At 41.0% G+C, this 18,237-nt stretch overlaps 1 protein-coding gene across 1 annotated transcript in view; it reads left to right on the plus strand.

Annotated features, from left to right (window-relative positions):
* The window catches only part of si:ch211-45c16.2 (mitogen-activated protein kinase kinase kinase 13), a 32,971-nt gene that overhangs the window by 393 nt on the left and 14,341 nt on the right, over nucleotides 1-18,237 (plus strand). Inside the window, exon 2 of the mRNA XM_051404164.1 lies at nucleotides 11,839-11,918. The gene's annotated coding sequence lies outside the window, so the exon portion shown is untranslated. The remainder of the gene's footprint in view (nucleotides 1-11,838; nucleotides 11,919-18,237) is intronic.

Here is an 18,237-nt window from a genome sequence, read left to right on the forward strand (position 1 = left end):
TATATTTATATATATAAAGTGGTTATTGCATACAAGTATTTAAAAAAAAAAGCTTCTCTCTCTCTCTCTCTCTCTCTCTCTCTCTCTCTTTTTTTTTTTGGTCTTCATTATGTAATCAAGTGGACAATCTTTGTTGAACAGTTTGGGTCTAGAAAAAGACCTTGTCTGTTTGAAGCAGGAGGAAATTATAGACCTCTGTGCGCTGCTGTTGCAGGAGGGGAGGGTAAATTATAGTGGGTGGTGAAGAAATGTTTGTTTTTGAGTAAGATGTTACTCAGAAAGTACTTTTTGTGTAGTATTTTTTTGACTACGTGGCTAAAACAAAAGCCCCTGGCTGGGAGAGGTTTGGCTCTGGTTTTAATATTTAGTTTTCCTCTCAGTTAGACTGCACTGTTGTTATTGAGGTTGTTATATGGTGTTTACACTTGTTTGTAAGGATTAGGGTTATAGCTAGATGTGACTTAAACTAATGCCACAACCCTGCAATAAGTCTCCATTAAGTGAACTGTTTTAGATTCAACTTGCGTTTTTGAGGCTGTAGTGGTCCAAAAACAATGCAACAATATTTTATTTTGTGATATTGTAATTTGATTTTTGTGTTTAAACCTCCAACTACACGTTAGCAGTGTTATAAATGTAAACTGTGGGCTATGACGTTGGATGTTACTGCGACTGTGGTGAATACAAATGCAGATCCCACCGTTCTGATTGCATAGAAACATTGTTTTTACTCAGATTTTATGCATATAGTCTGATGTTGTTCTTTTAAATCACTATATATATATATATATACCACCTCACTTACAGTATCACAGTGTATTGAACCATAACCCCTGTATTGTGATATGTATTCAATCACCAGACTCCTAGTAGTGCTGCAGCATCATAATGAGAGATGTTTCTAATATTTTGCCAACCCCATTTATAACAATGAGTTGAGACACCTCTCAGTCTTATGTAATACGATTCAACTACATTATAAAGCTTAACAAAGTCATAGTTTAGTCTCAAGTAAGCCCCATGTCTTGATAATAATGTCCTGAGTCAAATCCATGTCCTAAACAAGTCATAATACACCCAAATGTAATGCTATTAAAATGTTGATTGAACTGTAAAATAAGGATTGCCCTTTAAAATGTGTACTTATCTGTGACACAGTTACACTTATTTGCAACTTGTGAACCACATGTTTTTTGCATGTTGCCATCCATTTTTTCTTTGTTGACCACAGCACACACATCAGCCTCCATGCTCTCTGTGAGCAGCTCTCAGTCGGCCATCTGACACAAATCAGAGGTGATCATTCGTACGTCGTTCACAAAGACTTAATGTCACAACTGTTTTATGGTTCGTCCGCCTTTTCACTTTGGTATACTTGACAGTCAGTCAGCGGTGGAAAGCATTACACGTGTGAGCGGTGGATGCTGTGTGCTGTCACGACAGCAGCATTGTGTTCCACTCTCATTGTGCTGAGTGGGACATTTCCAGTAAGTGTCCACGTGTGTCACTAATGGCTTTGCTTCTCTTGTAACGGCTTGCCCGTCTGTGGTGCAGTCACAGGTCACACTTGGCACCAATCAGCCAAATGCAGTCCCCCACTAACAGAGTGTTGAAGGCTACACCTCTCAGGTGTTCTTTGTGTTTCTTAACTATGGCACAAAGACACCCAACACCACGTTTACGGCAAATGTGAGCAACTGTAACTGTGGGCCAGAGTTTTTTAACTCTTTTTTTTTTACAAGGACATTTTCATACATTGACATTGAACCCAAACTCTGCCACCAACAGAGAATGAGCAGATTGTTTTTCCTTTCAACAATATACAGTACGTCAGTGAGGGCGTGACTTCCGTTTCATTTCCCGAGAGATTACAGAGAGAGGGACAAGTCCAGGAATTCCCCACATTTCATTAGCAGCAATCATAGTAAGAGTGTTTCTTAAAGGACGAGGCTGGTTATATTCTACTCAGAGTCGAAACTTTTGTTTTAGTCGATCAACAGAAAATAATTTGGCAAATTTAAATTTTGTCTGTGATCAGCTGCTTTTCTGCATTTCTTTTGCATTCTTTTGAATAATATATATATATAATATTATATTTTAACTAATTGTTAGTTGCAGCTTTAATTTAATAATCTTCTTATTGTCAACAAATTGCATGAAAAGACCCAAACGACCAACCTATTGCAGTGACAATATATAATGTAGTGTATCGTTCTGTGCCGCAGAGCTTAAAGACACATCAGTGAGCCACACTGTTACACTGGGTGACATGTTCCCCTACCACCACAAATATGGGCACTGTAGTTTATTTTGGCTCAGCCCCATATATACCATCCTAGTGCCAGATATACTCACTAGCATACCGAATGTGTATTAATCCGCAACTGAAAATAGTCCCCAGCAAATGTGCTACTGGTCGTGTTTGAGTAACGTTTCCTAAACTCTACAAAGCCCAGCTGTTTCAGAAAACGGTCGAGCCTTTGTTTTTTTCAGAAATGAACATATATATTGATGTTGAGAGAGTTAATTCTTGACCTTGGAAACAGTAGTCGACAAAACAACATCATCGCAAAGTCTATTTCTGTTCTTGAGCTTGCAATCTTATCACGCGACCTTCATCAGCAGATGAGGTTTGCCCAGTTGTCATGATATTCAGATTTCAACACTTTAAACTCCTCCATGTTGGCCTTAAATACTTTGAACCCAAAGATTTAAGAGTTCAGTAGAAATTAGTAGAGTGTCACAGACAGGATAGAGAAGTGGACTGAAAGACATACTAACAACATTTGAGAGGATTTTCATGGGATTTGTTGACAATAAGAAAAATAAGAATGCCACTAGCCTTATCCTATAAGTGGTTCAACGCTCAAAATCCCCTCTTCTAGAAGAAGTGGGTCACTCTGGTGCTGCTGTTGCGTGGCATGTTTGTCCAGTTGTCAAGAGTACCTGCACATCTGAGCGGTTGAGTGCCACGTCGAGCAGAGCGTCAGCAGAGACATAGGAAGGGCAGGCCGGTCCTGATGCTGGCGTACAGACAGGAAGCTGTATTTTATGTAATTGACATGTGTAGCAGCAGCAGCAGCAGTGTGGCCCTGCAGCTGGTCTTATCTCTCTAATCCCAGCCCCGGAGACTCGGCTTGTTTACTTTTGGTCACATTTATATAGCGTCAGTGTCGCGTTCAATCGGGCTTAATAAATAAGCTCATTGCTGTATTTCATAAGATGAAACCACATTTAAGAAAATAGTATAAAGGTTTTATGTTTTATCTGTCATTAGTGGTTTGCTGCCATCGATCCATCACAGCCATGAGAAAAAGGACTACATTAGTTACTCCCCACACTCTTGATTCACCCCCAGAGGTGTTTTCACTCCATCATTCGGATGTTAGCTTTGATGCCATTTTAGACCTTTTTCACGGCATCCATTTTGATATGAAACAGTAGGGTAAACACAGTTGTTACCAATGATACTGGTTAAAGCTTCTGTTCATGTTAAACAAAGTCTGGGTGCTGCATTTGTGTATGTTGGCTCACTGGAAAGGTCTTGCTACACTAAATTGAACAGAAACTTAATTAAATCATTGCTAACACCTTTGTTTACCCTACTGTTTCATGTCAAAATGGCTGCTGGGAAAAAGGTCTACAGGCTTAAAAACAATTGACATTGTCCAAAATGTTTGAGTGCCCAGTTTGGAATCAGTGTTGTTTGATGTCATGGCACCAAATTAGAGAAAATATACAGGGACAATATCTTTTACACCCAGCTAGTACTGAAACAGTAGATTGTTAATCATTTTTGATAATAAACTATTTGTCAATTATCAAGCAAAGACCCTCAAAATTCTCTGGTTTCAGCTTCTCAAATGTGATAATTTCTTTCTCTTTCTCTGTTTTGTGTCACTGTTTATTGAAAACCTGCTGGGTTTTGGACTGTTGGTCGGACAAAACAAGAAATTTCAAGACATTACCTTGCTCTGTGGGAAATTTTATGTTATTATTGTAATATTATTCACAAACTTTTGACTTTTTATAGACTAAAGGATTATTTAAATAGTTGAAAAATGCTAATTATCGTAACAGTCCTACACCCAACACAGCAAATCACAACAAATGGACAATAATATAAAGCTGTATATTAAATAAATGTGGAGCTGAACAGTGATTAATAATAATCACATGTGCTGAATGTTCATATTGCGTGCACGTACGGCTATTGAGGGGCATTTGAGTGGAAAAAGCCAAACAACTAACGTAAAGGAGGGATGTGAACATGAATGCATTGCCCCCTTTCCTCCCGTATCCCTCTTTATCTCTCTTCTTCTCCCCCCCCCCCAGGCCCTCTCTTCCTCTCCTTCCTCCTGACTGACATTTCTGTAATGACATTGTCTGTGCTCCACAGGCCCTGCCTCCATCCCATCCTTAGCTTACTGTGCGCCACACGCAGGGCCAGCTTGTCACACCGAGAGCCATCCTGGCACTCCTCACATCTATATCAGACCACTAAATGCCAATAACGACAACTCAGCTTGATTAAGAAAGTAAGCATCTTCCATCTTCCGGGCCCCTCTGCTCTGTTGGCATCCGCCGGAGGTAGAGTTGCCGTTTGCCAAAAGGGTTTATTGGACACACTCGCAGACGCTCTGCTGGTCAGCCTGTTTTAGGATTGGGTTGAGAAGTGGGTTAAGCCGCTCGTCTCTTTATATTTGGGCAGGGGTATTACAGTAGTGACTGTGAAGGGTTTAGATTAACTCAGCATTGTTGAACCCTAAGTGTGGCTGGGCTTTGCGGCTAATATTATGCAGGCTTTACGTCCTGGAGCAATGTTGGGTTACTTATGAGTGCCCAGTCATATGTAGTAAAACGATGCGTTTATCTGTACCTTTTTTAAGTTTTGAATGCGGCCAAAGACCATGAAAAATCTTCACAGGAGACCCATTTTACATGTTAGGTGAAAATGTGGATGATTATTTTCTTACAAGCTACAATGTTTTAGTAGTGTGTGTGCTTTGGTTTGTGTGTATGTACTGTATTCACGCAACTGCACATGCCTTTAAATGTACTTCTCTCTGGTGATGTGTCTGCTAGCTGAGCTTCTATAATTACCACAGCCTGCGGCGCCTCATGGGGAGCATATTAACACACACGAGTGGAGGAGCAAGAACCAGAGCACATGCACAAGTCATACAGACTATATATTTGTATGTGTGTGTGTGTGTGTGTGTGTGTGTGTGTGTGTGGTTGTTTGAATGTTGAATGTGTTTGCAGTATCTCTGACCTCTGATGTTGTGCATCTGTAGAATAATATGTGATTAGAAAAGGATGCATTGTTACTCATAGATCAATGGTATAATGCGGCCTTACGTATTCATGAGTGACGCTCGTCTAATGCAACAGGGACTAGACACAACTAGAGCAAATAGTTGATCATCAGAGAAATTATTGGCAACAATATTGATTGAATTGAATTAGTTTAGAAAATTCATCAACATTCTCCAGTTCAATCTTAAAAACTTTTAAATTTCTGTTCTTTTATAGATTTTTAAATTGAATCTGATTGTTGCAAGAACAAAATGAGTACTTTGAAGATGTGGGAACTTTAGAAGGGTATTTTCTGCTTTTTTAATATTTTATAGACTAAACAATTTAACACCTAATCAGTTCATTAATAGAATAATTGGTCAGTTAATTGACACTGAAAGTAAGTATTACTTGCAGCTCTAAACACAGGTGGAAAACATACTAAAAATCTGTGATAAAGGAACATTTATCTGCCCTCTTAATAATTAAAAGTGGGTTGTTTTGTGAGTTGGTAATTTAGTTCTTTCTAATATTTATGCCACTGTATTACAGTGCACACTTTACATACAGCGTGTGCTCTGCCCTGCAGTCTCCTCTACAGTTGTAACCTCACATATTCGTCTAACAGCACCATACACCCCCAGCTACACAGCAGTAATCTCAGGCAGACCACAACTGCCTGCCACCCACTGCAGCCCCACACTCCTCCTCATATCCTCCATCCAGGGATGTAAGGAGGAGGTGAAGTGTATGCGAACACGACATCCCAGTGTGTGTTCATTTCCTCCCACTTCGATAATTCTCTTTAGTGAAATAATTAGGAGCAAGAAAAGCTGTTGAGCCTTCATAACATTTTATGTTATCTAAGACTTGCTGCTGTGTTCTGTATTATAGCTCTGCACGCAATCCCATAAATCACGCTCGGGATTACCAGGTGCATACAGTTGGGGGGGGGGGTGGCGACGGCACAGGCTTTCTGTCTGCTGCTTCTCATCTGTTTACCCGTGCAGTCTACTCTGAACTCACAATAAAGAGAGGGAACAAGGATGGATGGATTGTTGTGGTGCGGGCAGAATCCTCCGGGAGTGTTGAACAGTCATTGTTATGTAATTTCCTTTCAGCGCGGATTGGTCAGGCCGAGGTTGTTGGTGGGCTCAGCACGGTAATCTCACAAGCATTATCTGTCTCTCAGAATCAGTGGTTGTTGTGTGCAGGACTCTCATCCATGTCTGCCTTTGTAAATCCAATCCACCAGACAGGCCGGCCTGTTTCTATCATCCATCTTAGGCAAACAGGGTTGTCCTTGTGCATGAAGTCAACATACTCGGGGACCAGTCTGTTCTCATTAGTTTAGGTATTTCCTGAACTCATCTGACTTTCTCTCTCCTATTCTTTTATCCAGTGGCCGACCAGTTAGCTCTGGTCTAGGGGTGCAGACGGTACCAAAAAAGCATTTGGCCATACAACCTTTATTACAAGGGTTTTTGTACAGTAAAAATTAAGATAAGTGTTAATAATTTCAGATTTGGCAAGTCGGGGAGATATCTTGTAGGGAAAACTGACCCCTAAGAATAAATAAATTAAATAAAGCTCTTCTCTACAGAGGCAAAGATGAAGTACTTTAATAATTACTTTGAAATCAATCTAATAAAATAAATTATTTAAGTTGTGTGATTCAAAAGCATCTTAATCCCTCAAAATCATGTGAATTCCACTATAAAGCCATAAGCTGAGATGGCGTTTAACATTACTGTTACTGTGCTAACCTAACGCTACCTTAGCTGTTTTTACTGACTGTTTTTACATTTTACTGCCGGTCCTTATTTATGTGGGCTGACAAATTAAATGACCAAGATGGCCGTTCCTCAGAACTACAGGAAATGGCAAACATTAGTTAGATTAGCTTTGACCAAGGATAGCCGTGGCTATCTCTTGCCAGCTAGCTTCAGCTAATGTTAACTTGAGTTAGCTTTCTAGTTTAGTTGGCTTTTTGGTTTCTTCTTTAGATGTGTTTTGACAATTTTATATGTTGCCTTATTTTTAAATAATGTATTTTGACCTGAGATTAATTTACTGTAAGCTTCAGATTTTTTTAAATAGCTTTTTTTAGGACAATAAAGTCCTGTAATGTACTACTATTACATAATAAGTCTTTCTCTCCATTACCAGCTCACTGCCGTACAGGTGAACAGACATTAAAGTGAACATAGACTGAGAAATGAGATAGATTGATTGATTCAGTTTACTCTAACAGAGTATCTGGTCTGTCTATGTCCGACCGTTGCTGTGCCAACAGTAGACCTTGAGCCGATCACAGTGACAGAAAAAGGCTTTTATTGACAGTTTAATTGCTTTGCACACTGTTTTCAAGTTTACCTCATTGATTGTCTTAGAGGTTGCATTCTGCAGTCACACAACTTAGAACTACCATGTACTTTTAATGGAGTACAGAGAGTGTACTCGAGTACAGTTTTAGATACGGGTGGTTTGTATGAGAATTGCCTTTTTTTTCCTGCTCTTATTTTACTTTTAAATTGTATTTTCAACTTTTAATTTCACTATGTTTTTTGTTTGCTGTAGTTATTTTACAGATTCATTAAGCTCTCAAGTGCTAATAGTACGTTTTCTATACTAATGTTGAGTTTCAGTACCATACCAAAACAGTACCTGCTCTGATAAATGCAAATATACAAAATCCGTTTTTCATTTCATAAACGACAACCTAATTGCACAAGGACTTTACCTACATAAAATAGTCTAAAAGTGGCAAATTTTAGATATACATTTTGGTATTTAGCTAATTTTTATAAGCGGCACGAAGGAAACGTGCCTAGTGGCTCATAATATAAAGAGATATCTCCAAAATCTGAACTTTTCAAAAACTTACTTACTAGAACATTATTTTCAATCAATAACACAATGCATTTTGGACTATAAATCTACCAACGTTTTCTTATCTTTAATTAAAATGAGCAAAAAGAGCCCCAAAAGTTAAAATGAAAGATTAAAAAAGTTGCCTAAACATTTAACATTTAATTTTGTTTTACATGTAAAGCAAAAACTATTTGAAACTAATAAAAACTAATATATGAAAAAGAAGAACATATAATCATTCATCTGTACAATGTCTATCTTTGATACTGGCTGTACTTATGTGACGCTTTCAATCACTTGTATTGGAGAGAGGGTTTTTGTGTTGACGTTGCCAGATTTGATTACTTCTTCCACCTGTACTTACTCATAATTTAATGTGACCCAGTATGACATGTCAACATACTGTAAGACTGAGCAAATCTCCATGGAGGTCTTATTTATTAGTCTGTAATCATAGATGTGTGTGTGTGTGTGTGTGTGTGTGTGTGTGTGGGCCAGCGTGTCTGTACCTGGCCACTGCATGCGATGGCAGATTGTAAAGGTAAACCACTGTAAGCTGCGATGGTGCTTTTTCTCTTATTAATGCGGGGGACACAGGAGCTGTCAGTGCTGTTGTTCCGCTGCTGGTGAAATAGTAATGAGTGTGTATAACGGTGCTGAGCCAGTGTGGTTTACAGCTCTGTTGCACTTGGAGGCGAGGCCAGGGCACATGGAGCACTAACTGGCTGTACATCATGTCTGTGTGGCCGGTGATGAAGACAGAACAAGAGGCTTCGGCCATCGCTGTGATAAAGCTAATTTAGAGACTTGAGGTCAGACTCTTTTTATATCTTTGGTTCGGACATGTTTAAGAAGTGGTCTGGAATTTTTCTTGACCATCTAATACATCTGAGTAAGGATTAATATCTGGTTGTGGCTATTGTTTAGATTAGACAACCTATATAAAGGCTTGTAGTAAGTTAGATTAGGTTATGATTCATGGGCAATTTGTGGATGTAATTAATTTTTTTAAACTAGATCTTATATTAAGAGATGAGACGATGATGGAAAGATGATGGATTTTGACACTGACCTGTGAAACACTGTGTGGAGGCTGAAGTTGCCAACTATTTTGATAATTGATAAATTGGTAATTTTTCAAGCAAAAATACCAAACTTTCTCTGGATTCAGCTTCTTAAATCAGCATATTGTTCTATTTTATGTTTTCTATTTTTGTAGATTAAATAGTTTTTGGCTTTTTGACTGTTGGTCAGACGAGACATTTGGAGATGGCACACTGTGCTCCAGTTTTTTTTAACCTTTTTCACTGGCTAAATGATTGTCAGATTATTATTAAAGTAGTTGCATCCTTAGTGTGAATTTCAGATTCAGTTCATATTTTGAGACAATCGTTTCCCTACATAGGAATATATATAAAATGTTACCCTCCACTGATACTGTGTTCTTAACTTCACTTTGCTTGGAATAGTTTCTGATTTATTTGACAAAAATGTCCTTTATGATCGATGTACTTTAGTTACATTACATATAAATCTTAAATGAGGATTGTTAGTTTGATTCTACAGACTTTCTAATAAGAATAAAACCATAACACAATGTTAATCACTCATTATGTTGCAGCTGTAAACAATCTAGTGATTGGTGATTGTTAAAGACTTCAATCACTTCTGTGGCATAACAAGCAGTGGTATGCTACAGAGTATAGCATTGACCAGCACACCGCATATTAACACAGTCGGAAGCAAACCAAGGCACAGAACAGCATCACCTCAAGTAGTCAGGCAGGTGGCTTGTCCATGTAATTGCGGCAAAAATAAATATGGCAGATGTTTGGCTCAGCAGAGGTGAGTTAGGAGGGCCCGAGAGGCCATGATGATCACAAAATAACTGTTTTATAGTCTTATTATAATGAGCTTTGCTTTTACTTTGTGATTTATCTCGTGATCAAAAGAAAAAGGGTTTTTTTTTTCATCTCAAGCGATGACTGATAGGAACATAATGAATGTTTCACATACTGTACTGAAAGGCATTTTCTACCTGAGAAAGCTGTCATCAAAGTAGAAAATGAATACACTCAGATTTCAGCTGCCCTGCTTGTTATTTGAAACTTTTAATTAAAGCTGAATTAATTCAAATATTTTTAGCGAAATTGAAGGATGGAAGACATATGATGAGAGAAAATTTAAAGCCAGCTCTCACAAACGTAGCCCTGGCTCACTAAAACATCTGTGGGTTTTTGATATGGAACCTGTGATTCATATTCATGCATTATTTGTTAGATAGATAGTCCTCACAAATCAACACTGCTTTGATGAGTTTAAAGTAAATGCAATCAATATTTGTTAAAAGCACTACCCCTAGGATAGCCTTTTAAAAAATTAACTGCATATTTAAAACACTGGAAAGCCTCTTCAGCTTCCTTCTAAGTCACTGATTCTGACTAATTTTGGTTTTACAGGATCCTTTGGCTATGTCTGATAATATCCTTAAATTGTATCACGACTATGTATCACATTTAGTTCAGGGTTTCATTAAAAATACTTAGTTGGAGTGAGTTGCTCACTAGTTTTCATAGTACAATGTGCCTTTGCTTGTTTCCATATAAGCTCAGAGGCTTGTGATCTGCTGACCTTTGGAATTTCAGCTATAGAGCGGAGCTAGATGTCCTCGCTAAGCAAACAGCTCAGGTATTTGAATTCCTTGCTCCTATGGATACCTAATGTCTCACTCTATCTCTCTTCGCCAATATTTAACTAGAGCTGTATATTTGGGAATGCCCCGGCTGTGTTTTTGTGCGTGTACTGTGTACATGTTTACAGGAGTGTGTCTTCAGCGGCATGGCAAGAATAACAATTCCGGTCTATACCCACTCCTGTTCTTTTCAGATCCAGAAGAATGCTTGACATTGTGTCCATTTTGGACTTTGCATCACAAAGGTGTAGTTTAAAGAGATCCAACAATCCGCCAACTACACTCACCATTCCCCAATGTCAGTCCCATTAGAGCCAGCATCCTCGGCCATCTGCACCGTGACTCATTTGACTGTCATTTCACGCCATTTATAGGCTGTGTTTGGAAGTCTCCCCCTCAGCCTCGCCCCGGGATACCAGTCCTCCTCCTCTGGTGTCCCCTGCTGGGGTGTGGCTTGAGGATGGAGAGTGGACAATGCTGCTCCAATATCCCAACCCCCGACCCTCCATGCATCATTACATTCAGCACTACTCCCCCCCTGCCGACATCATCATCTTCCCCAGAGGTTTAGGCTTTTAACAAGAGGATGGGGTGGAGCATCTGTTCCCCAAGCCTTTCCTTTCACCCGCAGGCCCTCCCTCTCAATCAATCACTTTTGATATACCCCCCTCTGGTTGCGGTCAGTATCAATCTCTGCCATTAACACTCACAAACACACATACATACAGACAGACACAGCAGAGTTGCACCCCCCTTTTCTCTCCAGTCCCAGTCTCCAGATTAACTGGTGACTCAGCCGTTCAGTCAATTTTCTTTAATGTCACCCTGAAAATGATGCAGATGGCATTACCTATGTTGGTGCTCCAAATGTGCATTTTAGACACAATGCAGCATCTTCCTTCATGCCATTTTTCAGTCTCCACAAAGTTTAACTTGTCACTCACTTTATCCCTGCTCTGTGTGTGTATATGCAGGTGAGAAGCAAAAAGGAGCCAAACCTGAGCCCAGATCGCAGTCTGCAAAACCTGTGAGATGCTCAGAAACCACCTGACAGGTCAGTACGTGTATGCACACGCATACAAAAGCCTGCACACAAATGCAAAAATGTGTAGAGAAGTTGAACGGCTGAATGAAATGGTTTTACTTCAGCTCATTCTGGAGTGTGAGAGATTGTGAGAGACATTAAATGACCTTTTGAGGAGAGTAAAGAATGGTTCTTCTGACATTCTGTCTCTGACCTTTTTGATTTTTCTCCGACTGTCATAGTCCTTCAACTCTGAACAGCTTAAACTTTCTTATTCCCCCTTGAGTATGGACTCCTGTCAGGTGGTTTGATTTGAGATTCGAGTGCTCATCATCATGAAAAGCTTGGCAAAATAGTCAAATTCAGTCGTACAACAGTATATGACCAATGGTTTTCATGCGTATTTCATCAAATACTAAAGTCTGACAGTTTACAGTAGACTAGTTATTAGCTTATGAAGAGAAAGAACAGCTGCGCAGATAATTTACACCCTGTGGTGAAAATCACAAGGTTAATCATACTAATTTAATTTTTATTTAACTACAGAAGCAGGTCTGAACTGTGTGTGCATGTGTGTGTGAGCCGGATGTGACCTTGGCCAAATTATAAACTACATTAAAGAGAATTTTCACAAAGAAGGGATTGGGTTATTTGGTTTTATGTATGGATTAATTAGTGACTAATGGCTTTATTAATAGGTAATATGTAATTTATGCTAATAATTTATGAGTCATAAGTCAAAAGTGTCGTCCTAGAGGAGGGTTCATTGGAACCAAAGGGATTTTACACAACCTTACCTTGTTGTAATGGATGCCTTATATCTATAAAGCATTCCTAAATGTATTTACCATTAATAAAGTTATTTGTTACAACATGTCATCATCAATCATTGTTCTACCTGTAATTACCTGCTACATAGAAACAGTTCACCTGAAAATAAAATTTGACATTGTTGTTATAGAGGATTCCCTCTGTGGTGCCACACTGGACTACAAATTAAGATCCTTAATATGGTTTGTACAGTGTTTTTTGTTGTATTTAGAGCTGAAACGATTAGTCGAGTATTTGATTTGATTTGACAATCAATTAAGTTATTTTTCAGACAGAAAATACCAATCTCTTCTCTCTCCTTCCAGCTTCTCAGTTGTTAGGATTAGCTGCTTTTCTCTGTTGTGTGTGTGATAGCAAAGAAGAAATTGAACCTTTGGGTTTTAAACTGTTGGTTGGAGAAGAGATGTGGCTTTAGGAAATTGTAAGGACATTTTTCATGTTATTTTTAGTCACAAATGGATAGCCCATTCTGGAATACTTGTTACAGTGTGTAGTCATATGTGGGATGTTGATACAACTGGCTTGGAGAGAACTGATTACTGATTTGGCACAAAGGGATTTCTCTTGTGCAGAAACGGCCTGTCCTACTTACAGAGACGCCACCGCAGCCTAACCTGCTGTTCCCAGCTGGTTCTGCTTTGAAATACATCCCCCCTCTCCTCCTCCCTTCTCCTCTTCATCTCTCTTTGCTCCTCCTCTCAGAGTCTGTGCAGAAGGCTCCACCTCTCCTGCTACCCCCCAGCCCCCCCTGCCGTCCCCTCCTCCTCTGCTCTTTGAGCCGCGTCCTCTCTGCGTCAGACAGCTCCATTCATGAAAAGTGTGACGTGAGCAGGTCTTCAGCGACCCGGTGACGCTCCCGGCCACCCACTCACAGCCCAGGTGCTGCGGGAGTTAGAGGAATGCCTGTCATTCTCCAGCCTCTGTCTCCCCCTCTCCCTGCTTTTCATGTTGTTTTTCTCCATCCTGACTGTCAGCTCAGTCTTTCTTCCCCTGGCTTTTTTTTTTTCTATCCGTCCCTGCCTCTGAGCTGAGAGAGGACCATGAATCTGAGCTCTGTCTGCTGTGAGTAATCTGCTGAAGCTGTGTCTTTGCCGAGTGGAAGCTGGTGTGATGTGGAGGTACTTCTCCCGCTTGTATGTTTGTCTCTGGTGTTTTTCTTTGATTTTTCATGTGTGTATGTCTGCAAGGAGACATTCAAATGTGTGCATAATGTGTGTGTTGTTTGTATGTGGATCAGCTGTCAGTGTTTGTTCAGTAGCAGTGCTGCAGGAGTGTGTTGAGTGGTCATGCGTCGGTGCGTGCAGGAGCTATTTTAGGCTCAGCGGTGATGCTGCTGCTGCTTTTTGATGCAGTACTTCTCGGTGCCCTCTGAAGGACAGGTTGAGATGTAGGTAAAGGTATAGACCAACAGAACTAACCCTCAACCTTGTGATGTAGCAGCCAAATGATACTCTGAGGCATTATAATGCTGGTGGTTCACAGATGATGAGACTTTTTTGGGGACACACGCACAGCCACGGTTATTTTACTATGTTCATACACACAAATCACATTCACTTTCCTTTTGCAGTGTTTTATTTGGCCTTATTTAACTCTACCTCCGTCTTTGTCCATGTTCCCCCCCTGCCTGCTTTACCATCTGACTTTTCTCCCCCACTTTGCACCTTCATCCATCTCTTTATTCACTCAGATTGGCAGCAGGAAAGCTCTGTGTGTGCCCACCTCTGTCCTCTGCTACTAAGCATGTTTATGTAACTGCACTGGATGAGTAGCCGGCAGCCGGGCTTTAAAAGAGAGGAGGAGGAGGAGGAGGAGGAGGGGAGAGCTCCATCCATCCATCCATTCTCCACAGAGCATTTAAAATAATGGCTGCATATTCATATCCATGAGGAGTTTGCCATTTGGATTTTTTTCCCTAAAGTGTCACACTTCAGCTGCTTGGGGTAAATAATTTAATACTAAAACATAGCTGAGGTACATGTTGAGTTTTTTTTAAGGGCAAGCAGTTGTAGTATGAACCCAGGAGGTAATCGAAGCACTAATGTGTATTGATTTCTTGGCTTTCTGCTGTGGCAGACTCTGTCTTTAGGCAGAAGAAAAAACATGTAGGACAACATTTCGTCTTGTTAGACTCACATGCTCCATTTTTTATTTATTTTTTGCTCCATAGTTCTGTGTATTTTCATGTTGCAGACATTAAAATGGTGTCAGTCACAGCCAGTCTCCTGCAATATGCGTGTTTGTCTGTTGTGTCACTTTTTGTGTGTCTGTCTCTCTCCCCGGCCCTTGTTGTTGGCGGGCCAGGCAGGCCGTCCCTATTAAAAGAGCACAAGGGGGATTGTTGTGGCAGCAGCTGCTCTGGTGTGCAGTGTTGAGTGTGTTTTTCTGTGTGTGTGTGCTGTCTCCTGGCCGTGTAGGGCAGACAGGCCCAGTTCACATGGAGCCGGCTCCTCTTGTGTCCTTTGTTGTCGCTCTGGGAGTCTTTCCCATTGGAGCGTGGTCGGTACAGTATCACGCCGCAAGCAGCCACAGCAGTGGCAGAAAAGCAGTTTCTCCTTCTCCTTTTTTGTCTGTCCCTCATTCATTTTTCTCCCCTCTCCCTCTTTTCTGTTTCCAGCCGCGAAATGTTCTCCCTTGTTCATAACCCTCCGTATCCTTTTCTGTCTCCCTAATCTGCTTTTCTTCCTCTACTTTTCTCTGAGCTATTCTTTCACTCCACTGTCTCCTTGGCCCCACTGTCCCTTTCTGTCTGTTTGCATTCATCATCTATCTGGATGGATCTGGTTAGCATTCATAAATAGAGCTCTGTAAAGCTTTATCGTTAAGCATCGCTGGGAACAAAGACTCTGCTTGACTGAAAAGGCCAATATTGAAGCTTTTCAGAGCAGAGTATGTGTGATAGTTGCAGGCTTTAGGAGACTGTGTGTCCTGGTTGCAGTTCTGGCTGCAGCCTCACTGAGAGGCTGGGAGAATGAAGCTGGAGGGAGTGTGTGACGCGTCGATGGCGCACACTCTTTTCTTCAGTTATTTATTTTCTCCAGTTCTGGCTGGTACCGGCTGAGGCTATTTGAGGAGCAAGTTATGTGTGTGTGTTTGGAGTGCTAATTATCCACAGCCATGTCAACCCTGTGTTTGAGTGTATACCTCTAGAACGCGTCGGTCAGCTGGACTCTGCAAGTATGAATTTGGTTTGTTGAACCACACAGTCACACGTTGATATTTTGGACTTCAGGAGGAGAAGCCGAGGTGTAGCTGTTTTTGTTTCTTTACACACTCTTTCATCATTTTATCAGTCAACTCTCTCTCTGGCAGTTTCATTCATCCACCTGACTGCCCTCCTCCTCCTCCTCCTCTTCCTGAGAAATCCAGACTTCATAACAAAATCAAGCATATTTCAGATGATCCTACCTGGCACTTTCCCTGTGGCTTCGGCAGGAGCAGCTTTGACCTTGTTTCTATTTGCCCGGCAACACCAGTCAAACCCCTGGCAGGCAGGTAGGCAGGCAGGGATTATTGTTCTATGGCCTGCTTTCCCCTCCAGCCACCACCAGGTATTTAAGTCAGCCCAGGTGAGTCACCAGAGGGAATCAGAATATGAAGAAGGAGGGATTATAGGGAAATGTCAGCCATGTGATGGCAGATGCCTGAACGCTGTGCCAGAATTTGTTTATTTTCCCTTCCACCGCTGTTCCCACACCAGCAGATTATTACTTTCATCCACCTACAGCAGGCTGTCCAATCCCCTCTGGCAGGACTCATGGCCATGGAAGTGAGGGAAAGCTGATTTGACATCAGCCCACATCCCGACAATCAAATCAGGACTTGGGCGGCTCTGTTGGCAGAGTCATATTTCCGAGGTCTCTGTATGTGATGTTCATATTGCTGAATATGTAAGAATTTTGTCTGGCTCAGTGACCAGAGAGAAATCTATGAGCAGTATGTTTCCAGATTTCTGTTTCATAACATTGTTTACTCACATGATGAACATTGGCCATGAAAGTCCATAGTCTGCACTGACAAGGAAACAAGTACAGATACCAGAGTTCAGCTGTTCAACTGTGACCCAGAATAACAGACGGTCACATGTGTAGTTCAGACCACAGAGCCTTCTGAGCTACTGATGATAAGAGGCTCTTGTATTTGTCCAGTCTGCTTTCTTTTTATACTCTAAACTTTTCCTTTATTGGTTACTTTTGGTGCTCAGCGGAGAAGAGTACAGCTCTTATAATCTTGTTTGTTTCAAGAGAAGAGGTCAGTTGGGATAGGAACGGGCTGGAGCAGGACATCTTTACTTCCAGCAATAAGCTCTCAGGTTGGGGCGATGGTGCAAACCAGACTGCTGGATCTGGACAGTATCTGTGAAAAGGTTTGACCCTGGCTCACTGTGTTGTAGTCATAAGACTCTGAAGCTGTTTAATCATATGAATTTCAGATATTTGTATAAATCTGTTATTATTAGGTTTTTAGTATCTGATATGTGGAGAGTTGTACCCATCTACTTTTGAGGTAAAGAGCTATAACATGTACTTTGTTCTTTAAAAAAAGCCCAGTATATTCTGATGAATGCGCTTAATTCCTCACTTTAAAGAAAGCAAAGACCACTACTGTATGTTGTCAAGCAACTTTCCCTATGTGACAGGCTTGGTGGATATAAAAGCATCCTCCAGGCTTTTTGGCCTCTCCAAACCTGAGTGTTGGATGAGAGTGAGTGTGACTGGAAGCAGAAGGTCACGATGGATGCTGTGTTGACATGGTAACGTGTGAATGACGAGGTGGGATAGGGACTAAATTGGTTCTTTGTTGGTAGCGCAGCTGTCACCTAAAGGGAGGTTCCCCCTATGGGGCCCAGCAGGGCTTCCCTTAATGAGGAGCAGAGTGATGGAGACACAAATGACGTTGCGGCTGCTGCTGCTACTGATGCTGCTGTGTGTGTGTGTGTGTGTGTGTGTGTGTGTGTGTGTGTGTGTGTGTGAGCATAAATGAGCACTTCCTGTATATGTTAAAGGTCTCTCTGTTGCTACATTAATATGTTGTGGAAGGTCCAGCTGCTTTTGTGTGGGTAAAGCACGTTGAAACACAATCTAAACAACTGTAATGGCGTTTGCTGAGTGGCACAGAAAAACTCCCCTCCCCAGTGGATTGCTGGGAGTAGTGGGATTATTGGATCCTGCCAGACACGCCCCGGGCATGTGTGTATAGTGTGTGTGTGTGTGTGTGTGTGTGTGTGTGTGTGTGTGTGTGTGTGTGTGTGTGTGTGTGAGCACGTGTTTGCGCTGAACCTGATCTCCCTGCACCACCAGCTGCCATGTACACACACACATGCACACACTGATATAAAGTGTAAACTATACTAGTGAGCGATATTCATCGTCTATAAGTATGTTCATATATTAAAGATGTACCTACCATGATGCATTGTGCTGTTGACCGTAAACATTAGGTTGTCTTTAGAGAGGCAAGAAATAAAAGGAAGTGTGTAGAGGATATATGGAGGGGGGAGGGCTGAATAAGGTCTCTG

Source organism: Dicentrarchus labrax, unplaced genomic scaffold, assembly GCF_905237075.1.
Source record: "Dicentrarchus labrax unplaced genomic scaffold, dlabrax2021, whole genome shotgun sequence".
Classification (NCBI taxonomy): domain Eukaryota; kingdom Metazoa; phylum Chordata; class Actinopteri; family Moronidae; genus Dicentrarchus; species Dicentrarchus labrax.